This window comes from Ambystoma mexicanum, chromosome 3p (genome assembly GCF_040938575.1).
Source record: "Ambystoma mexicanum isolate Mex_15411 chromosome 3p, UKY_AmexF1_1, whole genome shotgun sequence".
NCBI classification, from domain to species: Eukaryota; Metazoa; Chordata; class Amphibia; order Caudata; family Ambystomatidae; genus Ambystoma; species Ambystoma mexicanum.
Genome location: NC_090925.1, coordinates 1240731103 through 1240758212, shown reverse-complemented (window position 1 = coordinate 1240758212; position 27110 = coordinate 1240731103).

The following is a 27110-nucleotide window of genomic DNA, read 5'->3' as shown; positions in this document are numbered from 1 at the left end:
TACAACATTTACAGTGGCCATGGCTGAAGGCATGGCTAGACGGCCCTGAGGAAACTAAGGTAGAACAAAACCCTTAACATTCAGTGAAAAACCATTAGTTAAGAGAGATTTAGAATGATCTGATTTAATGCAACAAAACCCCTGAAATTCAGCACTAGCATTTCAATCAAGTCAGTTCAATCTGTCGCCGTCCTGAAGTTAAGGTGAATGCCTTGAGTTATAGGAAATCCATAAATCCTATAGCTAATAACCTTTGACTTGGTGGATAGATTTGGATGACATTTTCCAAACAAAAGGTTTGTCACAGGGCCTCCCAGAATGAAAATTGTGGGAAAGATTTGTTAAGAAATGAAAAGGTTATTAAGAAAGCAAATAAACACTGGTTTCAGCCTAGTCTAATTTATTTTTCAATAGAGAAAAAGTCAATTTAGGGTAAAATCGAAGCACTAAAACTGCTGGCTGGATTTGGACAAAATAAAAAACAACTTGGTTACAAAGTGTTGACTCAATTTCTGGGACAGGTTTGGGGTAAATCTGTCCCAAAGTTTTAAAGATATTTGATGAGGAAGGGGGTGACCCCTGCTCCCAAAATAATAATGGTGCTTCGCAAAAGAGAGGTTTAATGCAAGTGATGCTTGTGGTATTACCTGGGGAAGGCAAAACCAAAAAATGCCAATAAAGCTATCTTGAGGAGGAAAAGGGAGGAAAACGCACCCGGCAAGTGGTGGGGAGGGCGGAAGAGGAGACCATGAAAAGTTGTGGAGTTGAGGTGGTCTGGGGAGCCAGTTACAGTTCAGATTTGTTTGCATTATCGGGGGAATGCTGGGGAAATCTTGTGAGATTCCTGCAGCTACATGGATCACTTGCTTGGAGAAGAAAATGCATCACACAAACCCATCAGTGATAGCAGGTTACGGGAAAGGAGCAGGGATGGGAAAAAAACAATTGATGGGGTTGGAGGGACCATGAAAAGAGGCAAGGGGAAATTGGTGAGTGTCTGTGTGGACAAGAGTTTTGGATTTTCAATCGTTATCGTGGAATACCGGGGGAATCCCAACGTCGCTGTATATGTAGTTGGTTGCCATTATCGGGGGAATATTGGTGAAATCACACAGACATGCAGAGAGAGTGAAAAAAAAGTAATTTTGCTCCTGTAGTGATCACATCTCCTAGGCAGGGGGTAATGGGTCTATGTGCCAAAGGTCATTGCTAATGGGATCCAAAGCAACCTATTGCTTCAACATGTACAGATGCCATGGCCAAAGGCCATGGCTAGTGGGCACTAAAGAATCCTATTGGTGCAACATATACAGTTGCCATGGCAAAAGGCCATGGCTAGAGGGCCCCAAAGAAACCTATTTGTGCAACATGTTCAGTGGCCACGGCCGAGGGCAATGTGGACACTACAGAAACCTATTGGTGCAACATGCACAGTGTTCACCACCAAAGGCCGTAGCCACTGGCCTTTGCCAAAAGCCATGGCTCGTGGGCCGAAGAAACCTATTGGTGCAATATGTACAGAGACCACGGCAGAAAGGCCATGGATATAGGGCCCCAAAGAAACCTATCAGCGCAACATGTACAGTGTCCATGGCCGAAGGCCATGGCTAGTGGGCTCCAAAGAAACTTATTGGTGCAACATGTACACTGGCCAAGGCCAAAGGTCATGGCTACTTGGCCCCAAAGAAACTATAGTATAACTAAATCTTTGAAAGTCAGTCAAAAAATGTTATTTATGAGAGAGTTAAGGTGATCAGATTTAACATGAAAAATACATAGCAAAAAAACCTTTGAAATTCAGTGAAAAAACGTTAGTTAAGGGAGAGGGAAAGTGATCAGATTTAACGCAACAAAACCTCTGAAATTCGGCAATCGCTTATCAAGCAAGTTCACATAACTATGCAGCCCCTGTTGTGCAGAGTATGACATCACAGATGACAGCACTGATTACATCACTGGTGATATCACTAATTAAATCAAACATAACATCACTGATGGTGTAACTAATGACATTCCTGATTCCACTGGTTTGAATAATTACATTTTGACATATACCAACACATATATGTACATGTTTCATACTTACACAGTACAATGTATTCTGCCCTGGTTTCTTTAACTGTAATGTGTGCTACACAATTGGAAGTACATGCAGACATTATAACAAATAAGAATAGTACGTGAGCAGTTATGTACTTTAGAAGGAAATCTGGTCTATTCGAACACAAAGTCATACTTTATTTTCAAAAGAAATGTCTAAACCTATCAGTAATACCATTGCTATGTCTATAATCAAATATTTACTTTCTAATCTTCATTTTCTTTCCATAGGTGGAATTTATGCAGTATAAGTAGGTGATTTTATTTGTATATTAAATAAACTTTGAATTCTAAGATTATATACTACCACAGTGCACACGGGCATGTACTTTCTTTTGTATGTACATCTTTTTTTTATAAAACTTGTCATTTCTGTGTTAATTTAATGTTATTACAGTAAGGAGAATTGTCCATTTAAAGGTGAATATTGACTATTTTCATAACACTTATTGTTAAACATGTTTTTATGTCTATCTATTCTTATTTATTTTTTACTACTACATATACTTATCATATTATGGTTCAAATACCTGAAATCGATTTACCTGAATCAGATGCTTTCCCTGCAATGAAGTGTTGTAATTGCTTACTAATATATATACACATTAATGATCCACCCGTAATCATATCATATTTCTGTATCAGTGTATTGTTCCATGTCATGTTGTTACTAAGTGCAATAAAATAAAATATGTATCAAAAAGGTCGACAAAAATATTCAAACTTATTTAATCAGCAATGTCACATTGATGTAATTGTTGATCTCAATCATGTATGATGTAATTTGTGATGTTACCAGTGATGTCATCTATGATGTCATCCTTGTGGTAATGATATAATAGGTTATTTATAACGCGCTTCATACCCAGAGGTTTCTAAGCGCGGAACAGGGGGCGCATAGTTATGGTGGACTTTCTCGAAATGCGATTGCTGAATTTCAGAGGTTTTGTTCCGTTAAATCTGATCACCTTAACTCTCTCTTAAGCAAGGGTTTTTCCACTGAATAGATGTAGTAAATATTCAGGTTCCTGAGTGCAGACATTATGTACCCAGCATGCCCATATATGTTTAAAATCTGTACACTCTATTTAAATGACCATCTGACTGATACAAAGCTCGTCTTAATAAGACCCACATTTCCTTGAATGCCTCTGTGGCACCCTGAACTGGTCTGGTTGATTGGTAGGAAAATACAAAGTTGTTTCTTGTTACCAGTAGAGGGCGCCTTGGTCAAAGCTTTCACAAAAGCACTCACACCATCAGACAACTGCAGCTACGACAAATGCCAGTGCTTTCCCTGCAGCACCAACGGCTTCAATAAATGCCGCTGCCTTCCCTGCTGCACCAACAGATTATGCACACGCCCCACTCCCTAAATACTCCCTTGATGACACTATACTGCTCTGTGCCCTCACCAGCAAGTCACATCTTAATACTCTTCCAGTCAGAAGCAATTACACACGTCTAGCAACACTGTGCTCTCTGCACAGGCATCTGATTTATTATCTGCAAATCGATCTAGGACAAAGCTTATTCTGTGCAGCTTGTCTTGCCTACTTGATCCCTGGCAGAAAGAGCTCTGCTCCAGACCCCCAGCATAATCCTGCCGCACCAGGTTTTATATATGGCCGTTGCAGGAGGTTTTCATGCCAGGAAAACGAGATTGGCTGGAAATGGTTCCAACTGCCCAGGGATAAGCTCACGGGAAATGCTGCAGAGCGTGTGTTAATGATTACAGAAAAAACCGAGAGAACGGATGGAAGAAAACAAAGGACCTTTTAAGACTGATCTTGAAAGGAAAAGTACCTTTTTGAGGCAGCATACATGTATGAATTGTATATTTCTATGTGTGTGTGTTTGGGTGTATATACATTTCTTGTACTTAAGTATTGAGAATGGCCAATTCAGAAAAACATTCACATTGGTGTAATTCAGATTTTGTTTCTTCAAGATTGCTCTTTAATTTTATGGTTTGAAAAATATGAATATATGAAGACAAAAGCACACACAGAAACATGCCCGAGTATACATATGTACTTGCATACACACACAAAACACACCTTAATTGAATTATTGAATGAATATGTCATGAAGAAGCAAGAAAGACCTACTACAAAGGTGAAGGTTTAGAGGTGTATAGTATGCAGGCTTACCTCGAGACACCGAGTTTCCAACTGACCCTATGTCATCAGGACAGTAAAGTCTTGACTTGTTTTTATAACATTTATATATTCACTCGGTCATACATCGTATCAACTGTTTACAATATTATTTTTCCATATCAACACCGAGAGGGAAGGATAGCATAGAAGACATAGGGGGGCTGTAATGGAAGGGCCGTCAGTATCAGAAGAGTGCATACATAGACTCCACAGTGTAGTCCCCCACAAGACAGAAATACATACAGTACATATACAAGTGTAGAGGGTGGACAATGAAGAAAAAAGATCAGAGTCTGAGAGAAACAATATCAACGTCACTTAATCAGACTTTTTCATCAGATCATTCTGATAGTACACCCATATGTCTTTGGAGGCCGCCGGCATCATGGCCACATAATGTTCTTCACTACCATAGGCTCAGGTAACATCCCTCAGCCGATTACCAACTGTAGGAGGCGACCGGTGCAGCCAGCACACGGGTTTGCAATGCTTTGCCAGCAGGAAACCTTCATTCCCAAAACGATGCATCAAGGACGTTAGTTCATCTGTCACCGCCAACCAAGAGAGCTTCAGGATTGGCTCTATTGGCTCATCCACAATGTCCGTGTTCTGCAGGAATGTAGCCTGGGCCAATTCCATGTCATGTGCATGCAGGCCGCATCTTCAGCATCACACCCAGGACATCGGCCACCATTTTCTCCACTCACATCTTTCCTCTTAGCTGGTGCATAGTGTAACATGTGTGGTACCTTGTATTTCTTTTTGTTATTCTTCATAAGCTTATTAACCTTATGCAAAAGATACAAATAACGAAATATCAATTAAAACAAAATTAATTAACAATACCATTCTTAATTCAAGTTGCAATAACAAACATTATTTAAAACACATCACTCAATTTCATCAATTTTAAAAAGGGGACCACTCTAATTGATAGCGAAGTAGGCTGCCCTCTTATAATATAGCACCAGAAAAGGTTAGAATTCAAAGAATCAACATCATAAACATACTTACTAAACAGTGTTTCCTTCCAAAAACAGTTCTTCCTTAAAAAACGAAATACTGCAGATTGCTTTGCGCCTTAAAACAAATTCTTAAACAGGTCTGTAAAACTCTCTGATCGGCACATTGATTTATATAATTCCGCACCATTCCTCTATTTTGTTTTCTAAGCACAGGTCGGAATAGAGTTTGAATTTATTCCTCGCATCACAAGTACTACTCCAATCCATTTCAAACATTTTCATTTTCAATAATAATGGGTCAGACATCATATTTTCCAAGGTGACATTATAAAATTCAAGACTTTCTATATATCTCTTTTTTTTTAATTATAACTAATATTGTAACTGTAAGGAACTCATGGTGGCAACAGTAAAGACAGACACAAGTGATCACAGTTCCAGGGTGTTTATTAAACTGTATAAATGGGTTGGAAAAACGCCTAATCTAAACCTAAATCTAAGATGGGAGCAAGCTACGACCATCAAATAATAATAATAAGGCAGCCCTAGTGGCGTCTTATCAAATAAAAGAGCCTATACTAAAAAAGAAACCTATTGCAAATCCTTACAGCTAATTTCACAAAGAGTGTGGGATAATGTTCACAAGAAAAGAAAGAAGTGTTCACAAATGATAAGTCAGGATGTTATAGCTGGCGGTCTCCCTTCCCCACGTTTTTTAGCACGGGCCAAGGCAGGACCTTTGAGCACAGCACATCACACTCCTGAGCCTCGCCAGCACAAGGTTACAGTTCCTTTCAATGATGCCAGGACTTTCTGGGGATGAATCTCTTTCCTGCAAAGTCTCTTGCCTTAGAAGGCCTGCTGGATCATAAACAATAAACAAAAACAAAAGTTCAGTTGGTAGTCTTTCACCTTGTATGATTGCTCTTTGCCCATTTGAATCCCCCTCAGCTAGGCTCCGATCTTTCTTGCAACGTTAGCCTCCCTCAATCGGGTTCACTACAGCCTTTCACTCAAAACGTGTCATTCAAAAGTCTCAATGTTCTTTGCAACATCTATTCATTGTGGACATCCCTCAGTTGGGTTCACACTTGCCACAATGTTCACGGGTATATCACTGTTTACCCCCAATGTGTAGGCATCCCTCCATCGGGTTCACATTTGCCAATTTCACAGTTCATTCAGTGTTATCACAATGCAGGATTTACTTCTCTTAGCTTTTCCCTTCACAGTTTTCCTCTATGTGTCAAAGACTTTCGAGTGTACGAGGGGTTTTGCTCAACCCTCATAGGACCACTTTGACACTTCACACCTGCCTCTCCAAAGGCCTCTTGGTTTTTGTAGTTTCCACCAAAACAACACAACCGAAAACAGTTTCAGTCAGAGTCCTTCGAATGAGCACTCTGTGATGCCTTACCATTCTGCTTCTGAACCTTTTACTGGGGTTTCTTTAAATTTCAATTACACAAGTTCATTGTTCAACAAGGTTGCCGCCTGCAACGTTGGATGCAGCACAGTTCGGTTTTGCTATCGGTCTTCTCCGACTCACCGGCTGTGCTGAATTGTTGGAGTTTCTTGTCTCGGGAGTGAAGGACGGCAACACAGCGGCAAGCGTTTCTCCCCATTTTGACTATTAGCGCAAGAGGGCCCCGTGTGCTGCTGACACCTGTCACACCATACGTCAGCTGGACTTCCTGTTCTTATGCTTTCCCTTTCGGAGGCTTTGTGGATCTGAGTTGCACAGGGCAGGGGTAATTTCCTCTTTGTCATCACTCCAGGTCTCTCTGCCTTTCCCCTCTGCTTGAAATGCCAGTCTGGAATAGCTGCTTCCTTGTGCGTTCAGCCTTGCTCGAAGTGTGCTTTCGTGATCTGCCTTTTATCCCTGTGGGGAAGAGAAAGGACCATCAGGTGTGCATAGTTACTGTTAATGGCCTGACTCTGCCTGCCCCTTGTGTTGGGACATGTCAGGTAAATGGCCCTGGTGTTGGTCTGTTGTCTGTCAGGATGTAGGAAAGTGTTCATGTTGGAAAAACGGGTGGGGGTAGAACTTCTGAGTATCCTACGAGGAAGGATGGGCAAAAGATGTTTTAAGAAAGGGGGTACCGTGTCTCACCCGTCGGTGTCCCACTTCCACTCCCCGAGGACTCCTCATCCAGGTGATACTCCTGCACTGTTCCACTCCCAGGAACTGGATCAAATAGGGATGGCCGTTTCCTGGTCACCTGGATGACTGATCCCTGGGGACAAGTCAGGGAGACACCTTCAAGTTTCTCACATAACCCTCTAACTGCTTACCTAATGCCCGATATAAAGATTCAGGGCCCGATTAATGGAATTATTTACCAGAAAATAGGGTACTTGTGTGCCATTCTGTGCGCAAATTTCTGTTTGTCGATTCATGGAATTGAATGCACAGTACTTTTCCTGGCCTTGCGTGGAGTTTGCGCAGGCTCGGCATGTCTTTACGAGCCATCGACGGCCTTGCATGAGACTCAATGCATAGCAGGGGCGTGGCTTGTGCAGTGGGCTGTTAAGTGGGCAGAACACCGAAAATTGGGAAAAACGTGCTCAACAATGGCCATTCCGAGGGACGGCCTACATGCAGTCCCTCACACACCCACAATTGAGCAGCATAAGACGTATTCATGGATTCAATCGTGCAATCTCTCAGCCGGGAAATGGCCACACAAGTCCTTCATACTATCCGCCACCCGAAGGCAGGCGTAGGTACACTTGCCTTGCGTGTAGGATTTGCAATGCAGAGGAGGGGTTGCATGTCAGATTTTGGGGTGCATTTACTCAACCTGGTTTCCGATGTAACTTAGGGGTACACGTATGCAGTTTAGTGGGGTGCAGCAATGGTTTATCAGGTTTGCATGCATATTTGTCAAGTAATTACGGAGTTACACATTTTTTATATGCATGTTGTCAGGATGCCGGATGCAGTTACGGGGCTCCCCAAGATGCCGGTCTGCTTGCGGAATGGTCCACGCACTGTTTGAAGGGTGCACGTGTTCATACCTGGGGGAGCATGCAAAGGTATCTGTTCTGGCTGTTTATGATTTGCATGTGGGCTTGTCGGGGGCGTTCCGGGTGCGACTTGCGATTATGGTTACTTTTCACAATAAATTCCATGAATACGCGTGGCGCGCATTTTTCATTCTGCGTGCAGGCTCGCCAATGTCCTTTTTGGCGCGCAGCCCCTGTGGGATTTCTGCATACATTTCCATGAATCACACCGTCAATGTCCTCATAACACATGTTCCTGTATAGTGACAACTGTTTCCAGGACCTTATATTGTAATATGTGGAACCTTGAGTTAAGTGATACATTACTCATTAATTTGCACATGTCATGCCAGTCTTCATCAGTTATCTATGCTCCCAAGTCGACTACCCAGCTATGGCCCAACTTGATTAGCAATGGTGCAGATTCCTGCATAAGATCATACAGTGTTGCAACTAGGTGCCGAAAGTCGAGGAGTTGACAATGTAAGAGATAAGAGGATCGTCTCTCGGTTCAGTGGCGAATTTAGACCATTTCACTTTAAATGCTGATCTCATGCTGTAGTAGTGTAACCTAAATAAGGGTGTCAGCCTGCTGGTAGTCTTAATCGCCAAGCGAACGGAAAACTCAGTTTGTTTACATATCCCCAAGCATGTTTGACCTTATTCCTCCGCCAACTGGTCTGGGTGGATCCATCCATTGTGGCTGGAATACTGGGTGAATGCCAGAGCGGTCAGTATTTGCTAAATGGTGATGCTGAATTTGTTACCTAAAACACTTTGCGCCATGCCAGCAGTGTGATTTTGACTGGGTCGAATTGACAGGGATCATCATATGCATTGGTGATAAGCAATGTATGAATATCGGTGCCCCAGCTGCCAGTAACTGTATTTTCATGATGTGGGGAGGTGGTTGCGTTGGTCCAAGCCAGTAAGAAGCATGTTGTGCCTGAGCTGCTATCCAGTAGAGCTCAAAATTAGGGGCTTCATACCCACCTTTGTGTATGGGACAGTAAAATATTACCACTTTTTCCAGAGTGCCAAAGAAGCTTGGACAAGACGTTGTGAAAGGAATGGAAATCCTTGCCAGGCCAGATACAGATACATACAACAGTTTTTGCTGGATTGTCATTTTGACTAGCGCGATTTTACCTGCCACTGACAGGGGTATTTGCTGCCATTTATTTAATTCAGTAACCATTTTTGTATTATAGGCCTCATAGTTGTTGTCGAATAACATTAGTTGGGTCCTACTAGCTCGGAGTCCAAGGTATTTCAGATGCTCTGAGGACCATTGTCTTATTTTATTTATTTATAATTATTTATGATGCAGCAAACACAGGCTCGGAGGCATAGTGGCGCCAACAACAACATACAATACAAAAAACATAAAAACCGAAGTCATAAATCAGGAGAAACAGAAGACAGAGAAGTAGATTCTCATCAAGTCAGCGATAAAGTCCCACCTTAGCAGAACAGAATTGTCGAAAGTCCAGCTTTGAAAGCTTCCAAGGATTGGCACAATGTCAAGTCTGGAGGAAGAGCAGTCCGGATTCTTGGTGCCATGAAGCGAAAAAAGATCCCTGTGCCACTGTGCCAAGTTTGGCCCGAGGCGGTTGAAGAAGACCCAAATAATTAGATCTCAATGTTCTTCGGATGGGTAGCCAGGAGATGTGGCTAGATAGATAAACCGGGCTTAATCCAAAAAGAAATTTGTGAGTGATATACATTAGTAGAAAAGGTATCCAACTGGCAATAGGAAGCCACTGTAATAGTTTCCTTGCTACAGAGACATGGTTATTCCTTTTCAATCCCAATGACCACTCTTACTGCATTATTTTGTTTGATCTAGAGACTCATCATGTCTAATTTAGCGCTGAAAATTGCCCTTGCGATTGTCACCCGATTGTCCTGCGACAAGTACGGCCTCAGTTGTACCAACAGTTTGTGGGAGTAAGTAGTGGACGACACCGGGAAGCTAACATGAGCCTTCATGTTAAGCTCTTGTTCAGTCACCATGCCCAAGATCTTCACCTTCTGCAAGGTGGGAATAACACATCCGGCTATGCAGAATTCACTAGAATCCGGCCCTAGTTTCTTCAGGCGAGATGATGTGCCCACAGTCATAATTTTGGTTTTCCCGTCATTCAAGGCCGACCCATTCTCCATCATACAAGTCTGGATTATGGCATACACCCTGTTGATTGTCTCAGAGTCCTCAGTATAATTTCCTGACAGAGGGATTAGGCACTGAGTGTCATCATCATAGTTTGGGAAAGGAATCCCTCTGTCACTCAGTAACTTAAAGAGTGGAGCTGTAAACAGATTAAATCCATTTCAGCAAGTCCATACCCCGAGTGGGAGTAGTGACATAAGTGAGTGGGCATATTTCTGACTTGGATTGGTTAATGCATATACCTGAGAAAGATCTATATCTGGTAGCATCATTAAGGATGGGGTTGAGATTAATGTGCAGGTCTAGATGTAGAGTAGCACATTGCCGGCATACAAGGAGATGATCTGGAGCGCTCCAACCAAGGATATGACTCTGCAGACATGTTTCAGTCTAATAAGGTCCGTTAGCGGTTCCATGACTAATGCAAAATGTAGTGGCTCTATGCCTTGCCAAGGGTGCTAGAATCTTCCTGGCTTTCACCAAGTTGCCCAATCCTGTACTGTCCCAGCTCAACACTACTATGTCAGCTTGTGGCATTACTAGATATAGTATCACGCATGTAGATTTAAATTTAAGTGCCGCAGCCGATGTTTCCCCTTTTTCAGTATCTGATAGTATGATGGACAACCAAGCATTTTTTACATTTCCTCCCTCCCCTTTGCCCCCATATCCTCTCTTGCTGCCATCCCAATCATAGCTGCGTCAACCCCAAACATTTCAAACAAAAACAAAAAACAAAAATAACCAGCAATCATGCTTAGGAGGAGACACAGTCTGGCTCGCTAGCACCGTCTGAGTAACCGTCAGGATTTCCATTGCAAAAATCACAAGAAGCCTGAAGGGCCATGAACATAGAAGAGTGGAGAAGAAAATACCAGAAGGGGACATTGTGAGAAGAAAAGTCAAACATATAGCAGAAAGCTGTCAGTCAGGCATACTCAATAGTGACCAAGAGCAACAAAGCCATTGGGCACATGTTGTGACATCGGCACATTGCATTCTATGGAAGAGGTAGATTCCTCAGGGACCTGAAAAGTTATGTCTTGCCATTAACCTGGAATTGCGTATGTAATAGACCTATAGGGTAGGAGCTTTTTTTTACGCCAGCAAATGTCTTACGTTCCACTTGTACCACCGCTCAAAAGTCCGGGTATATGTAGATCCTATTTCAGTCAGCTCAGTTCACCCTTTTCTCTGGCCCAACATTGTATTCTGTCCCGTTCCTTGTGGCTGAAGATTCAGGCTATAATAGGTCTCAGTGGCATGCCAGTTTTTGTTTTGGGTGCAAAGCTATGATGCGCTCGCTCCACAGTGAAATGCAGGGACAGCATCAGTGGTTAGAGCAATTCCAGTAGCAATTTCTCCACAAAGTCCTCCATCTGACTGCTGGCCATGTTCTTCAGGATTCCAACTATATGAAAATGTTTCAGCTGGGATCTTGATTCCAAATCTTTTAGCTTAGCAACGTTAGATTTCACAGTAGACAGGTCATCTTCCAATGATCCTGCTTTCCACCTCTGTTATTTGCGCTGCTTCTTTGTCCAGTTTAGCCCGCAAAGTGATAATGTTTGTCACAATATCATCTAGTTTCGTGTTCACGGAGGCAAAGCCGGACTGCATGTTATCTAGAAGTATCTATATATTTGGTGCATCTTGGTCTCTTTGCTGTTCTTTGGTTCCCATGACACACCCTCCTGTGTCCTAGCTTTATTGGTCTGCTTCGTAAAGGCGACCCATCCTCACTTGTTTTTTCGAACAACCATTACCCTTTGTCATCATGAGTTGAGGGGGTGTTGCAAGGCACAAGTGGAGGGCTGTTCTAAACAGGAAGCTGGTGGGGCGCCACAGTGACAGTGCTGACAAGTATAGTGTAGGAGGCACTCACTTCACTTAGAGTAGCTCTGGACCCGTTGGGTATCCAATAGGCACAGGCAGCTGAAGGGGTGGCTCAGTGTGTTTATTGCGTGTCAGGAAGAACAGCCGAGCCAAAGATGGCATCCGCAGCACCAGTCACTCCGCTCAGGGTTCACCGTAGAGGATCCGGTGCCAGACCACAGTATGAAGTGATCCAACACGGTCTAGTAGATCCTGATGACTGCCCGCCAGGTCTGTGGTCACCAGCACACTCTGCGATGATGGTGGGAGGAAACCGCAGCAGGGCCTGGGCAGCCATAAGGAACTCTGGTGGCACGGAGGAGACACTGATCGTGTCAGCCAGGTGGGCTGCTCACAGTCCAGGCGTGCGCTCCACAGAGCCACAAGTTCAGGTCCTCTCAACAAACGAGGGATGCCCACACATCAGCAGCTCTGAAATGAAGCTGTTTTCGGGCGCAACAGTTTCGATGGGGCCACTGAGCACAGAGCTTCACCCGTGTGGGCCCATCTTGTAGGCAGCTCAGCAGCGCCCCTCAGCCTTGACTTTTTGTTAACAGGGTGTTTCATGCTGAGACGTGTACACGCACACCTTTAATAGAAAAGGCCAAACTACAAGTTTTCAGAAGGTAAAGTGTTTTGGCTAGTAGGACAGAACTGTATAATGTTGACCCGTATCAGATTAGGCAAGTTGGCAACCCTTAAGGTAAGTCTGAAGGTAGGTCCACAAATAACAAAACATTAAACTCATACCATTTTACAGATTGTGCATCATTTTACAACTAAAGATATAATATATTATAGTGATATATTTTTAAGGAGCTTATCATGCAGCAGGGATGTGATGCATATATTGCAGCTTCAATTCCTGGAGGTTCGCAAACAATCTGAGGTGAAAAATTCACACAATAGCTGGGGATGTGTTTCCTCTGCTTTGTTTGTGTATTTATATTTAGTTTTAAAGAGTGCACACAGCTGTAAACGAGCGGGAGTTAAGACAAATTCATTGAATGTCAGATGTTCAGTAGGAAATCATTCAATATCCTTGACTTCAACTGGGAGGAGCAGGTTAGAGAGGGATGGACAGACAGGGAGGGCGCTTCAGTAATAGTGCATGAGTTGTTTAAAGACTTGAGGGCTGGGAGTTACTTCCAGGCAAGTTCCAAACTCCAAGTCAAGTTAGGAGCAGATTTAGGTTCATAATAGTTGTATTTCTGGTGGATAATTTAGGCTCAAGACCTCAGTAGATTTTCTGAGAACACATTGATATTGTTATAGTTAAAACATGATGATGGAAAGTCAGATTTACACTTTTCTTTTAAAAAACGCTACTTGTATCTGATCTGGAAAATGATTGGTACAAGTTAGCTTCTCAAGACACAGGGTGGATGAGAAAAAGGGTCATTTGAAGAGCAGAAGGCAGATGAATGGCAAACAGAACATTAAAGCCATTCCCTGTGGTAGATGGTCGCACGTGCCAAACTGCTGCCAGGCTTGGTTTGGTGGCTCATTGACATAAGAAATTCAGTTTAAGATCCCTGTGAGAATGGTCTCAGTCTCAAATCAGCACAAAACACATTTGGTTGGAACTCATCATGGTGGCCTTTTTTCCAGTGGCATCGCTTTTCACTCTTATTGCAGTTAGTGGTTCTTAGAGGTGCCACCACTTAATCAGTGGGAGTCTACTAGCACATGTGGTTGCACAGATGTTCATCACATGGTTACACATTTAGGTAGAAAAGAGTGTTGCCAGTAAATGGCAAGGTTCATCGCAGTGGACTGAAGAGCCTGCAGCTTTGTAGATGAAAGCTCTTGTATTGACACACATCAGCTGCTGCACGCTGCTTCAGGTTGCTTAGCATAGCAACAAAACAAGTCTGCATGAAAGTCAGGGCCAGTGCAAGCACTAGGCAAACTAGGCAGCTGCCTACTGTGCTCCCTAGCAAGGGGCACCAAACAACAGGTTTTCCCATTGTTATCAAAATGTACAATAAATAAGTAAACCAATATGAGGTAAAGTGGCTGAATGATACCATCCTGCAAACCACAGTCAAAGGTCTAGCAGTCAGTAACTTGGCAGTGCAAGCAGAGATATTTACTACTGTCACCTACTCGCCTCATGAACTGGCACAACATAAAAAAACATGGAGGCCTCGGAAGTCTTGGTAAAACAATTTGGTTAGAACAGGTTACTTGCCGCAGGCAGGTGAGCGTCTTGGTACATCTGGTGGCAGAGCATGGACCAGCAAAAGCAGACACATCATGGCTAGGAGCTGGAGAGATGATTGGGAGTATTGGTCCAATGCAAATTCCGTAATAAGGAGAGGGATGGCTTTGTCCTCAGAACCGGGCAATGAGTTGCATGCTTTCAGCACATTTTCTTTGAAACATTTTCATTGGCATCAAAACCATGATAGACATAACTTTTAAAGCAATGCTGGAAGGGCTGCCTCTGAGCACTGACCCCATGATTGATCTGGTGCAGCATTTTCTCTAAATCTGAAGTATATTCATTCACACATTTTCAAAAATGATGCACACTGGGCAAACCTGCTACTTTATAACATCCGTAAAATTCGACCCTTCCTAACCTTCCATGCTACTAAACTCTTACTCACCTTCCTCATGTTCTCCAGACTTTTCTACTGCTCCACTCTCTTCTTCGGACTCCCCTCCACTCACCTAACCCCCCTCAAATTCATATACCACTGTGCCATCCGCTCTCTTTGCTTTCTCTCACCTCACAACTCCATCTCCTCTTCTGTCTCCTCACTAGGTTTGCCTCTCCTTTCACTCCCAGCTCAAATTTAATTTCCTCTGTCTCGTCTTCAAATCCCTCTATGGTCTTGCCCCACCTTACCTTTCCTCCCTCCTCACTAGCTATACTCCTTCTTGATCACTCCGCTCTGCTGATCTTTTACTACTCACTCCTCTGCCTCCACCCTGTGCCCCATCCTGCTTCCGCTCTTTCCAACTACTCGCACCTTTCCACTGGAACCGCCTCCCTCTCCCCATCTGCTCTATTTCCTCCTACTCTGCGTTCCGCACTTCTCTCAAATCCTATCTCTTCCATTCACCTCCCTAACACCTTTTTGCTTCCTCTCTCACTTCAATCTCCTCCACTTTCCACACCTCCTACTGCCTCTCTTACTCTGGTCCTTCTCCACTCATGCTTAACCACATCACTTTTGTAAATTGTTCATTATACTGTTTTCTGGTTCTTGATTCAAATATTATGTAATGCTTGTTGTATTTCTTATTGTCCTTTTGTAAATCGCTTTGGCATAAAGCGCTATATAAAAATGTTATAAATACGAAATACAAATACTTGCATGTTTCCATACTTTATGTGTGTGTGAATTCATAACTAATCTTTATTGGAAAGATAGCCAAAAAACTGCCCAGTTAATTTGCAATCTTTCCAATGAAAGCTCAAACACAATGGTCAGTGGGTGCCTTTGTATGCCAATGCAGCTCTAACTAGAGCAAGTTATATAAACAAGGTAAGCATGCTGCCTGAGAATATGTGTATGTTCCGGCAAATTAATTAAGCTTGCTAAAATGGAAAGGATGATTTACAAATTGAAAAAAAATTGCCCGCTTTTGACAGGATCTGAGGACATTCTTTTGATTTGTATTAATTCATGGACTTTGTTTTTTTTTTGGGGGGGTTAATATATTTATTGGCAATTTTCTGCATTTCTGTACATTATTTCTTTAAACAGATTGTATTCTTGTGTTTGTAATTGTTAATGGTTTTGTTTATATAATTGTAAATAAATACATTTTAAAAAGAATAGTGCGGAACTTGTCACTGTTTTATGTGGATCATTTTTATTTAGTTATTTATTTATTTATGTATGTATGTATTACATTTGTTAGAATGCCCACACCCTATTAAACTGACAGTGAAAGGCATTAAACGAATTGAATATTTTGGAGAGTCAGTGCAGAATGCTGTTCTTTTGATGATAAAGAAAGATTTGACCTGCCAAGTTGGGTATCTTAAGTCCAGGGACAGAACAACTAATAAGCCACTGGGAGTGGCAATGCATATAGTATACGCTGCTAGTGCTTTGCTTTCAGTGTGCTTCAACTCCAAAGGCTATGTATAGTGCAGACAAGCCACACTGGACTGTGGTCTTTGCTCTCAATTCCCCCAGCTCACCCCCTCTTAGGCAGCTCGCTATTGGTTAGTGGGCAAACTGGGCTGAAACGGGGGCGGGGGCTCTACAAATAACCCATCCCCAGAGTTCCAGAAAGTCTCTCTCACACACACACCCACACACACAAACATACACCCACACAATACATGCAAGAATACAAATGCACACACACAAACACACAGACACATGCAGCCTTACACACACACATACATACATGGTCAGAAGCAAAGCCCTTTAAAAAGAAAACGCCCTCACTGTTTCTTCTCTAGATGCCATAGAAAGAATAATCAAATAATCTGTTAAGAAATCTGAAGGAAGATCTCCTTATACTCATCTCACTGAGTTTGTGCTACTTGGCATTAATACATATGTCCCTTGCAGTACACATACAACTCCATGCATCACAACAGAATGTAGCAGCCTAATGTGCCTCAGATTGCCCCCGTAAACTTGAGTGAGCGTACAGTAGCATGACATATGATATGGTTATGCAGCTGCTCTACAGGATATTGAACTCTCCAGATGAGCTATACAAGAGTCTCTCCGCAATGCGTTCAAGAGACTAGGGAGAGAGGTTTCTCCTATGTAGGATAAACAGTTTAAAGTATGGAACTAAATGTGTTTCATACATGGAAGCATGGATTTTCCTCAGGGTGGTTTAGGTCACCTGAGACCTGTGTTGTATTTGTATTTTTTGAGAACCTCTTTGTATGTTATGTGTTTGCTTCCTTAGTTTGAGGGCCTATATAGTTAAAAGTGTTAGATCCAGTCATTCAAAGACTTCCATTGATTGGACTGTGTTTAAAACATGGCTTCTAATTATGGAGCTTTGCATGCGCTTGATACTTTTACATTCCCTGAGCGTCTCCACAGTCCCCCTTTTCACTGCACGTTGCCAGGGCCAGTTCCAGTGTCAGTGACATTGCACTTTTAAAAATATGTTTGCTACTTTCTCGACTTTATTATTCTCTGAATTGAAAAGGAAAAATTAGGAGAATTCTAGCATTTTTTTTGGATTGCATATATTTCGGTCACATAAACAATTCGCTCTCAAAACATTTCGATTCCCCGAAAAATGTATTAACTTCCAAATGTTCCTGCTTGTAATTTTATGACTTCAAATAGCGACAGGTTAACTGAAGTTCTGCCTTCAGAACATGTGACAGATAGAACATCGATAGTTAAAGGTTACAGACTTCTGACTTATGGTGTGAAAAGGTGGTTCTATGGAAAAACTGTTTTTTAACGTCTGTCTAAATAAAACGCCTAATAATCACTTCATGTGGACCTCCCTACGTAATGGCAGCATTCCCCCTTAATCTCCCACTGTTCCTTTACCTTCATTTATTTGTTCATTTTATGCTTTTCTTCAAATTCAATTTTATTGACGTTTTTTTAAAAACAGAAACATAACAATCACCCTATCACCCCATATTTCACAGCTGCCATAAACTCAAATAGCCAACCCACCCCCACCTTCATTCCCCACTACCCTGTGGAGTCAAAAACAGGTTCACAATCCAAAATGTTGTAAACATATATCCAACACAAATTTCAGTAATTGGTAATCACATACCCACTTCCCAACCTCCCATAGTCCACCTAAAGAATTTCAAGGTGAAACAATACAAGCAGTGGGTCCAAGACCCTTTGTATACCCTCCATATCCCTTATCCATCCCAGGACCTCCATGCAAAAACTCCAGTCCTTGCTACAAGACCACCACATGTGCCAGTAACTCGCCCTCTCCCCATATTCCCTCCAACAACTGGGACTAGTCCCCTCAAACATAAAAGAGAACCTCACTGGGTCATATTTATTTATGCAATTTATAAAACGCGCAAAGCCATGGGCCATCGAGGCGCTATTACATCAAACAGTTACACTTTAAATAAAAAAAGAACATGTTAGGCAGGCAATGTCTGGGGTTATGAATTATGGATTGGGGAAGGAAACTTGCACTCAAACACCAACGATTGTAGATCAAAGAGTTCAAAATTTAATTTTCTGTGATGAACAGCCAACATGTGTTTCGACCACCTGGTCATTTTCAAGGCCCACTGATCAGCCAATAACTCTTATTCTTGTAAGATTGATTTTTCTCATAAACCAAGAGTTCATTTCAGGCCGTATGTCACGGAATAGTATTGCCATTCACATGCAGAAGTGCTATTCTTCTGTTCTTCTGAGTTCTGATTTTAAACTCTTTACTATCTGATTCGTCAAAGTGATATATTTTTATAGAGAAGCGTACAAATCTACAATAGTTGGTGTTTGAGCGCGAGTTTCCTTCCCCAATCCATAATTCATTGTTCATATTTTGAAAACCTTGTGGGACGTTTGCGGGAATAGTGTGCTCGCTGCCACCAAATTCTTTGAGCTAACAGATATACACTAATGTGAGAGTGGTCAATAGCGCACAGGATCTAGATTGAACCCACATTTTGAATCATAATGTCTGAAGTTGTATTACCACCTGTGTAGTAGCTTGATACTATGCAGCTTATACTGGCGTGCGATCGATGTCTTAAACACATCCCCCTACATGATTTGGTCGATAATTCCTTGTCAAGGGCCCTCTCCAAATCCCTCTTCCACCTGCTTGCAATCCTAAGGCTAAATAGAAAACCGATATCAAATCCTTAGAAGAGAGGTGCGTATACTGTATCCACTCCACTGGACTTAGTACCCTCTGATTTTCCTGCCTCCATTTCATCATCAATACCCCCGTTAGATGTAAGAAGGTAAAAATGAATAGTTTCCCAATCTTCAGCCTATCCTCAAGCCTCTGAATGGAAACAAAGTCCCCATTTTACCACAGCTGCCCCACCCTTTCCAACCCTGCTGGAACCTAAGAGGGTCCAGAAATGCATCCAAAAATTGAGGCACCCACAGATGGCTCAATGGCGAGGGCCATCCAGTAACTCCCTTCATATACTTCCCTTTGACCAAATCCCCCCGTAGCTGTCCTAGAATTCCATGCTCTCTAACCATGTGGGGCGGCTTTTCCCTGGGTGCCCAAAGCCACTCCCCCACCATACCGCGACTCAGCCAATAATTCTCCAATGCCACCCATCGTCTTTCCCTAGCCATATGGAGGTGTGCCACCCAGGCTCTCATTTGAGCTGCTGTATAATAGCACTCCGGGTCTATGAAACCCACCATACCTTTATCTTTGGGCAAATGCAGGGTAGTTGGCATCGAACAGACCCTCCGACGTTCTAGCGATCAACACACCCAAATATTATAACAGCCCTGTCTGAATGATTAACTCCAGGGGGGTGAGGTCCCTCAAATCATCCCCCAGTTCCCTCTTAGAGAGAAACATAATATTTTTTAATTTAAAAAATCTTTCCCAACTACCCCATATATTCATTTTTTTAAATCTCCAAATGTGGGTGATGTTTTTATGAAAGGCTTTTTTTCCAGTGCAATTTCCATGTTACTGTTAGAATTCCTGGCATATGATGTCTCTGTTATAAATGGTCATACTTGCTATATGCTAGTGATATAATATGAGCAACTGGCCCTATCATGGGATTACCTATGTAAGTGGTTTCAACACAGCACTCCACCTAAGTCAATGCCTAGTATGGGATGCCCAATGGAAACCCTTATTTATATATTTTTATGTCAAAAGTTATTTTATTTCTGGATGATGTACCCTTATATAACGCCCCTCTCTTTGAATCCCCCTGGTCTCACTGAACCAAGTAGTAGGTTTGTTTTGCAAAGTTAAAAAGATTTATTTGATGAATTAAACAATATATATATATCACACTGTTATGAATATGAACAATATCTGAATATCACACTTATGAATATTTATACAATGATCAGCAATGGGTGATATGACAATAAGCAACAATCTCTTTAATCAATTAGGAGTAGGGATAGGAAGAAAAATGTAGCAGAGAATAAAACTTTGTGTGGGTTCAATGAAATGCAATGATATGAACTTAATGCAGCCAGAAATGCAACTTGATATGAATTCAATCAAAGACAATGTAATCACTCTTTCTCCCTGATACTACTCACTCCCCCCAATATGCAATATGAAGAGATGGAATTAGGGCAAACAGGTTTCAGGAATAACAATCAACAGTTGCAGTTTCAGTCCCGATTCCCCCCAGCAAGCTTAGAGAGTACAGGAATGATTTTAAAACAGGTCAAATGCTTTTAAATGTGGTTTGAAATGAATGGGAAAAATGCTAAAATGACTTTAATTCGCTAAATAGGATTCAGAACTAGTGAGAGTTGCTTTGGATTGGTTCAGGTAGACACTAGCAATGATTGTTGAATGATTGGCAGATTGGAAATTAAATTCAGAGGTTGAATGCAAGAAATAGCTGTTTTTACATGTGCTGAAATTGTGCCAAATGCAAAATCGTGCCAAACTTTTCAGCGCACAGAATACGCGATTACAGCAAAATGATAAGGAATTGGAGTGTGGTTCATTTGAAGGATGAGGATGTTATCTTCAAAATGACATTTAAATTTCGTTCCTAGCATGTACGGTTCAAAAGTTACAGAGGTTTTAGTAAAGGGCGATTTTTCTCAAAAAGGGTCAAGAGGGTTGCGCTTTTGAAGATTTACCTACAAGGATGGGCTTATACTAAGGGGCTGTGAAGATGCAAGATACCAAACAGCCAGCCACCAGAGCAGCAGCACCTCCGTTCTGACTTTTGTCTGGCAGAAAACTTGACTTTCTTTAGAAAAATATCAGCGCACAGATGATTATCACTACAATTATCACAGGATTATGTGGATGGGAGAAGGATTCACGATGGACAAAAGAGATTCTATAATGCAGTGTGGATGTGTTGGAATGGGTTGGATTGGATTACTTAATACTAAGAGGTTGGTTATGGACAGTTCTACGCTAAATACTCACAACTATGGTTTGGAATGGGCCCGTCAGAGGTCTGGTCAAAGGTTTAGCTGGAATTCGCTTGCCATCGGACAGGTCTCAGGCGCTTGGTTCTGCTCTCAGGAAGGCACTCTGGTCTGCACGGCCTCTTGGATTGGATATGACGGTGGGTTCTGGGTTACAGCTCTGCTGGACTGATCTGGATCTTGGGTTCTAGCAAGGGTTCTTGGCCAGAAGCAGCCAAAACAGCACAGCCAGGCTGTTGAATTGGTTAGGCCCTGTGGAAGTTTAGGGGTTAAAATCAGGTTGCAAGATTTTAAAGGCCTGCTGAGAAGGGTTCAGCTTTTTGGGTTGGGCCTCTGCTTCAGGGTTCTGGAGTCTGGATAGTTCTGAAGTCTGGATAGTTCTAGAGTCTGGATCTCGGTTCTGGAGTTTGGATATGGGTTCTTCCTGTAGAGCCCTTCGCCGGTAGATCAGTGATGGGTGAATCTGTGTCTGTTTTCTATCCTCAGCAGTCCCTACTTATGTATTTTTCAAGGGGGTGGGGAGAAGATTATACTATGCCCAACCCTCTAAGAATCTGATAGGTCAGAGAATTCCCTCTGTGTCATGATGTGCCATCATGTGTCAGAGTGACACTGTGTTTATGGTCCAGAGAAAAAACCCTCCCCTTTATGTATACCCAGAAAATCTATTTTTCCCAAAAAACATATTTCCAATATCCCCAACTGGTTAATAATACATATTTATATTGCAGATTAACTAAGGTACGTTTCTGTCAAAGTCTCCTCTTCCTCGAGTTTTGGTTCACAAATGACATCTTTTTCGTGATTTTGGGCGGTTACTCAGTGTCAGTTCTGTACCAATTTTTTTTACATACATGCACACATCTTCTGGACATATCCCTGTAAATTTTCATATTCCTAACATAATCACAATACCTACAATATGAACATTTTCGTGGTTCAGTCTCTGAATATCGCACAGATTCCAGATTAGTTTTAAACTGTGAGCGAACTTTTCATTTTAATAACCTATAAATTCCATATTTTTATCAGTTCAGTACAATTTTCTATAAGTCTTTTTCAAAAAGATATTTCCTGTGCTTTCTGAATACATAAAATGGTGTGTCTCCACCTCCAAAGTCTTGGCTGGGCCATAGAGTCACATGAACTTGTCTTCCTGGGCAGTTGGTTTCAGTCACACCCGAATTAGCATTTTCTTTCAGTTCAAGAAGCCCATTGCCTCTTTACCAGAGCAGCAGAGCAAGTCTCCTCCGCTTCTCATTTGCATTCAAATGAGATATCCTCTCCTTTTGGTGGGAAGGAAAAGGGTGGTGTGTTCTCAGGGGGGAAAACCTCTTTGAAGTTTTAGCTGAATCAGGTTACCTTACAGTAAATTGTGACATTCTTCCTTGTTAAAATTTAAAATAAGCAAACATATCTTCAATTCCAGTCTTTTTCAACATGAAAATTAGTAGTGGCAACCTATATTGCATTTGATGGAAGTCTCTTCTTTCCCCACACTTAGATTTTGAGACACAAGTTTAACATGACAGGTTTAGCGATCTCCAGCTTCTGACACAGGTGAGTAGCGGTATTGCGCCTATTTTCAACATATTTTCCCAAGCAAGCTTCTTTAAATGTGGATTTTCTTCTGATAAATGTACTTCTGCCGACAATCAATTTATGTGGATTCTTGAAGTAGAATGATGATTAACACCCAACAAGGACGTTGGATCTTTTGTGCAGTTTGTGAACCATGATTTTTGCAAATTTGACAACCAAGAAAAATGAATTTCCAAACAGCTCTGTGTTTCTTTTGCAATCAGCATTGCTTTCTCAAGTAGTTTCAGGCTACTCTGTGGGTAGCCCAATGCTGGGTTTTGGCAGTGGTCTCCTGTGTTACCACTGACATAGGCAAAAGTGGATTGGAGGCCTATTTTTCAGGTTTTTCCTGCACACTTCTGGGTGATTTTAGCATGCACAATGCTTTCTGGTGGCCATTCTGATGTTCCTGATGCAAGCAGCGCACAGAAATGTTGCAGGGCCTGGACTAGTGGGTTAAAACATCCCACAAGCCCCCTATTGTGATTTGGCGTTGATCGTCCATCAATCGGAATTCGCAAGACTGGGTTGTCAGTTTCATCTCTTCTGATTCCACAAATGGCAAAGTTCATCATCTTTTCCTATATCAGGGGTGGATTGATCGGTTCTCCTCGCCAGTCCTAATGTGAATATTGAGCGATACTCCGGGCCCCTCAGACCTTTCCTCCCGGTCCCCGGGCAGTCCTCCTTGGTTAGTCTCCATGGTTTCCAATCCTAGGATGACAAAGCAAAAACATATTTGTAGACATTTCCCCACCACTATTAATGTAGTGGGGCGGACACATACATTTTGATAAATCAGGACACATTTTTATATTGTAAATCATGGACTATATATGGAATATTTTTGAGTTGGAATTTTATAGAGCTGCAGAGACCCCCTCTGGGGTTCCAGAAGACTCCTTCAGTTGCTGCAGAGTGTGCCTAGGATGGCAACACTTTAGTTGGTTAATATGGACCCACTTATCTTCCCCTCTGCCAAACTGCCTTTGGGGATGCAGATTTTGTAGGCGACTTGTGAGATTTTGTCTACAATTTCAAAAGGACCCCTCTAGGTAGGCAAAATGTTGGGCTGTTTGGCCTGGTTCCTTTGGAAATTGTATAAGTAGACCCGATCTCCTACATTGTATTCTTTTCTGGTAGTCTTTAAGTCATAGTGGGTCTTCATGCTGTCTGCAGATCTCTCTAGATTTCACTGAGCATAGGCAAAAGCATGTTGAAGGTGTTTTCTTAGATTTTCAACATACTCATGAGTTGTGGAGGCATTGATCAATGTCTGCTCTTGGGTTCTGTAGAGGAGATGCTGGGGAAGCACCATCCTGCATCCAGTCATCAGCTCAAACAGTGACATTTTAGTTGCAGATGAAGGGGTAGATCTGATGGCCATTAGGACAAGAGGTAATCGAATATCCCAACTTCGCACAGAATCTGCAACAAACTGTTTTAATATGCTCACAATTGCTTTGTTGTATCTCTCCACTACACCACTAGAGGCTATCCGGTAAGCAATGTGTAGTTTGCTTTTGACCCCAAGTATCTCCCACATCTTTGTCATTAATTCTCTGGTGAAATGGCTACCTCTGTTTGACTCGATCCTTTGGGGTAGTCCAAAACGCGAAAAGATGTGGTTGATCATCAGGGCAGCTGCTGTTTCTGCCTTGCAGTTTGGGGCCGGGAGACATTCCACCCATTTAGTAAACAAGCATGTCACGGTCCACATGTACTTGTTCCCGCTGTAGGAGCGAATCACGGGCCCGATAAAATCGACTTGCAAATCTGACCATGGCAGTGTCATCCCCATCTTTTGGAGAGGCGCACAGTGTGTGAGGGATGTTGGCTGAAATTGTACACACACAAGAGAACCCCTTCAAGTATTGGCCGAGGTCCTGCCCCATGTGTGGCCAGTATGCAACCTCTCTTAAAATTTCAAGTGTTGTATGAAACCCCCTATGACCGGCTGTGGCCGCATCATGGGCGTGACTTAACATCAGGCTTCGGAATGAGGTAGGGACCACCCACTGATCATGGCCAGCTAGGGATCGCCTTACCAACAAACCGTCTTGGATTCGGAACATTTTTGGACATTTCATCAACACTCTGAGGTCCTCTTTCCCAATGTAATCGGTATCCGTCAGGGGAAAGTTCTCAGGGTCCTCAATGTGTTGATAAAACTTACCAATTATTGGATCCCTTTTTGAGCCGTAATCAAATCAGCATCTGGGGTCTCCTTACTCTATTGTGCAGTTGAGAGTTCACTGTGAACATTCGTCTGGGACCTAGTGATAGCAGTGACCTGGATTTCCCCCAACAGGGACTCGATCTCTAGTAGATCCACTTGGATGGCCCTGGTTTTGGCCAGCTGAACAGCTAGGTCATTTCCAGTTTTGTCTGGTCCCTCTACTTTGGAATGACCCTTGATCTTTTTCCAGTAGATGGTCATCCCATTCGAGGTGACCAGATCATCAATATTTTGAATTAATTTCCCATGTTTCAACGGTTTATTATTAGCACATAACATGCCTCTGGTTTTCCAGTTAACTAGGTACTCCACGAACCTGTTCCGTACATAATCTGAATCTGTGATTATGACCAGTTTGTGGAGTTGATGTTGGACAGCAGTGAGGATGGCTTGATGCACAGCCATCAATTCTGCCACTTGACTACTTCGGGGCCCAATCTTGTACCCAGCGGAGGGTTCTGGGGTATCATTCACCTATGCATTCCCTACGCCGGCCACAAGTTCTTTTTCCCCATTGTTGTCAACATGGTAAGACCATCCATCCACATAGACAGTGGCCATTCCCTCACACTTGTCTTCTTCCAAGACTTTGTGTGGGGAATTGAGGTATGCCTCCATGTTGTCCTTGATTTTTGGACTCTCGTCCTCGAGACTGTTTTCTCTGGCACTATCATGCAAGTCAGCCAGATCTTGCGCGAGGGGACTCTTCTTGTTTTGGCCATATCTGACCTCCACAGGAAAGCCTTGCATTGAGAGAATCCAGGAAGTAATTTGGGAATTACTCACATTTCCGGCCCGGATTCTGTCACTTTGGAGATATTGCGGAGGCTAGTGTAGAGTCTCCACTATGATGTGTTCCCCCTGGATAAACGGGCGGTAATTCTTCAATGCCCACACCGTTGCCAGGAGTGCCTTCTCACAATCATTGAATTTTTCCTCCACAGAGGATAAAGTTTTACTCGCATAGGAGATTACTTTATTGACCTTGTCATGCTTTTGGGATAATACTGCAGTCAAGCATATATTAGAGAAACCTGTCTCCAAGAAGAACTCCTTGTTTCTGACAGGGTAACCTAGGCAAGGCGCTTGTGAGAGGCTTCTTTTGAGTTGTCTTACTTCCTCGGCTTGTTCTGGACCCCACTCCCACTTGACCCCCCCTTCAAAAGATGAATCAGGGGTCTTGTGATCTCTGCATAGCCCTCAATGAACTTTCTACTGTAATTAGTCAGTCCAAGGAGGCTTCTTAGTTCACGCAGAGTTGTGGGGTCTTTCAATTTCTGGAGTGCTTCCACTTTCTTTTCCTGGGGACAGAAACCCTGAGGAGTAATCTCATGCCCCAAGAAATTGGCACGGGTTCTACACCACTGTGCCTTTTGAAGGGAAGGTTTTGCTCCTGCAGCCCTCAACTGTGTCAGAACATAACGGATCTCCGCTATGTGTTCCTCCACAGTTGAGCTTTTGATGAGGACATCATCTGCTTAAGCCAGGTTACCCCTTTCACCCAGGTCGGGCATGGCCTTATGAAGAAAAATGTTGAATTCATTTCTGGAGTTAATGTATCCGAAGGGAATCCGAGTCCAAGTGTACTGCTCCCCCCCGAAGGTAAAGACCAGCTTGTATTGGTCCTCCCTACTGACAGGTACAGTCCAGTATCCATTGGTCAGGTCTATTGCAGTGAATACCTTGACCCCTGGATCTGGGCCAGCCCTTGGTCAATATAGGGAAGAGGCCATCAGGAAGTATGGACCCGTTTGTTGAGCTCCCTAGGGTCGGCGCAGAGTCTCCACTGGCCGTTTGGCTTCAATATCTCCAGCACCAGATTATTGAAGGTGCTGTGGACTGGACGGATTATCCCACGGGACTCAAGGTTCTTAAGTATTTCAGTAAGGGACTCAATTGATGCGAGAGGCAAGCGATGTTGCTTCACAAACACTGGAGTTATGCCAG